The following is a 3,249-nucleotide window of genomic DNA, read 5'->3' on the forward strand; positions in this document are numbered from 1 at the left end:
ATATGGTCAGTTCTTTGTCCACTGTCTTAGCGAAGTGGTAAACTGAGGCAGAAAGCGGACAAGGCCTCTGAAATTTCCTAGCATTGATTTCTGAGTATGTGTGTGACAATAAACACTTAAGGCTAAGAAAATGAACTGAGGTCTTTACAAAGTGTCTGAGACAAACTAAAAAGGAAAAGAAAAGAATTTCTCACCTCACCCTACCACCACTCCAGAAGAAAACAAAAAGCCTTCTCTACAAAGGAGAGCAGAGCCTAGGGGCCAGGGTGTCCTAAGAAAAGGGTCCCCCAGAAAGACAGTGGCTGCAGCCAGCCTCCATGCAGGGATTCCGGATTCTCAGCCCTTCAGAAAAGTAAGAAACTGTACCGACACAGCCCTCCAAGTAGAGGATGACTGTAATAAGACAAGACACCACAGTAAAAATGCCATGCAGACAGGCACTGGGAGTGACTGGGCAGGCTTCTGCGAGGCCCAGGGACTCAGGACCAGGACCCCATGTATAGACAGTCATTCCCCCCAACAAGTGCTTAGGACCGAGTCATCTTCAACATTATCCACATTTCCTAGAATCTGGGCTCCAAGAAATGAGAGAAAAGGTCGACCCAGCGCTGACTGCCATTGTCAGACACAAACAGAATGGGGGGTGAGAAAAGAAATTATGATGGATTATAGGGAGAACACCAGCATATGTGGACGGAAACTCATACCCACTATCAAGGAAATAATTAATCTTCATAATTTGTTTTTCAACTAAGCAGACAGACAGTGACCTTATTTATTTCATTGACCTTATCCACTTTTATTGCATTATGAAACTGGTACACTGCGAGAAAACCTAAAATCTACAAATGTTTATGTTTATGCAGTATTCTCACTACTTGAAGGTCAGGAGTCAAAGTTTATGATCCCGCAGATAAAAACATTAAGACATAAAAAGCAAACAAAGCAGGTGAGTGACAGAACTGAACGTAGTTCTGTTTTATTTTTGATATATCGTGTCGTCCTCAGAAAGTATTCCAACCACTGTATCATGAGACATCCTAATGGCCAATATAAGTATTGTTTAACTAACTGTCTGGCATCACTAAGTCTAGAGACATTTGCTTTCTCTTGTTGAACGTAGCCACAGGGGGAAACCCTGCTAAAAATCAAACATAAAATTTAAATGTAGGTTGTTGAATTTTCAACTTCAGCAGAAGTCACAATCTTGCCCAGGCTCTTATGTGAAAATGATAGCACGGATTTGGAAAGAATGAAGTCCTAGAATGTGGAAAGACCACAGCTAGTTATACTGAAATGAAACTTACAAACCTGAAGGGCCAGGTCCCCCCGAGTCCTCCCTATCAGTGGAAGTAGCCTGCCCTCTTTTGTCTGGGGACATCAGCCTCTTGTAGCCACTCTCTTCTCCAAAAGCATAATTCTCATCAGGCTTCAGGGTATCAGGCACACAATGTAACACGGGAGCAAAGAGCTCACTCTCCAAAAGAACTCAAAGATTTTGCTAAATTATTGGCATAAATGTAAGAAATACACGTGGAAGTAGATTCTAAGAGTGTTAGAATAGGAGGACCAAACAATGTTAGATTGGGCTACATTCATTGATAGGAGTGTATTTACTAGAGATTCTGAATTTAATGTGTTAGCTCATGTAGAGAGAAATGGCTATAACAACTGATGTGGCTGGTTGACTGAAACTTGGTCTCAAAAGTGGGCTACATTTAATGAGGTTGAAATATCAGGGAATACCAAAGCTTAGGTAGACAGGAACGTTCAAGCAGATTTATCATGTGTTACCTGCAGAGTCCCAATTATATTCCCCAAGGCCCAGAATATACTCACTTCATTAAACATTGATAAGTATATAATTGGGTAGAGCACCTGTATCCTCAAAAAGGATTGCTCACCTTGCAGACCAAGAGTGACCATGAAGAGTTTCATTGATGGGAGACCCCTGATGTCAATGGGAGGATAGGATTCCAGAGGAAGAGAAGGCATGAGGTGGCAGTTTACCACCAAAGACCAGGAGAACACACTCACAATGAAGGGGACCAGGGACGTAATGGTGATCTGTTAACAGGATTTACCAAGAAAAAACTCTAGGTCTGGTGGCCAAATAGCTGGCTTGAGTTGAAAGGGAAAAGATATGGGGAAGACTTCTCAAAGAGGGCATAGTGGGAAGAAATTTGTCTTGTATGTGAATTCCTACCCAAGGGCATCCGCCATGGAAGTTCTTTTAAAAATTTTTTTAATGTTTATTTTTTAGGGAGAAAGAGAGATAGAGCATGAGCATGGAAGGGGCAGAAAGAGAGGGAGACACAGAATCTGAAGCAGGCTCCAGGCTCTGAGCTGTAAGCATGAAGCCCAACATGGGATGTGAACTCACAAACTGCAAGATTATGACCTGAGCTGAGATTGGATGTTCAACTGACTGAGCCATGCAGGCACCCCATCTATGGAAGTTCTTTAAAACCATGCTGGCTGACACCAGTCACATTCTTTCCCAAGATATTCCAGTGTTACTCAAAGGCCCCCTGAGCTTAGTGGCCCGAGTATCAGGGTTGGAGGCTCTGAAAAAACAAACCAGATCTCTCCTTAGTAAGGCTGACCTGGCTACAATTACTGCCTATTTTCTCATCAGCCAATAGCAGAGATCAACACTGAGCCCCTGATGTGGTACCATTTACCAGGGGAACCAGCCAGCCACCTGGTAACAGCTTCATTACCTTGGACTTATTTCCATTAAGGAGAGGATGGGGATTAATCCTCACTGTACTAAACCCATACTCTGGATAGGGATTGGTCTTTCTGCCTGTAACACCCCTGTAAAAACCACCCATGAACTCAAAAAATGCCTCATCCACCATCATCGTATTCCACACAACACTGCTTCTGATCGACTTATTTCATAGCAAATTAAATACAACAGTGGACTTATGCCCAACTAATCCTATGTTATTTCCATCACATATACCATTGCCCAGAAGCAACTGGGCTGATTCAACCCCTGGATGGCTTACTGACCACTCAGTTATAGCTCTGTTTGGGACAAAACACTGAAAGACTAAAGCTTATGCCTTGACTCAGACTTCATATGGTGCTCTCTCCCCCATAACCAGAATACATGGAACTGGAACTTAAAGGGTGGAAATAAAAGCAGCTCTTCTCACTAAATACCTAACAATCCTTTTGCAGAATTTTTGCTTCCCTTCCCAGCCACTCTGAGCACTGCTGACTTGGAGGTCTAAGTTC

Source organism: Lynx rufus, unplaced genomic scaffold, assembly GCF_022079265.1.
Source record: "Lynx rufus isolate CCGP_SWC_20201006 ecotype Redwood Valley unplaced genomic scaffold, mLynRuf1.p SCAF_1, whole genome shotgun sequence".
NCBI classification, from domain to species: Eukaryota; Metazoa; Chordata; class Mammalia; order Carnivora; family Felidae; genus Lynx; species Lynx rufus.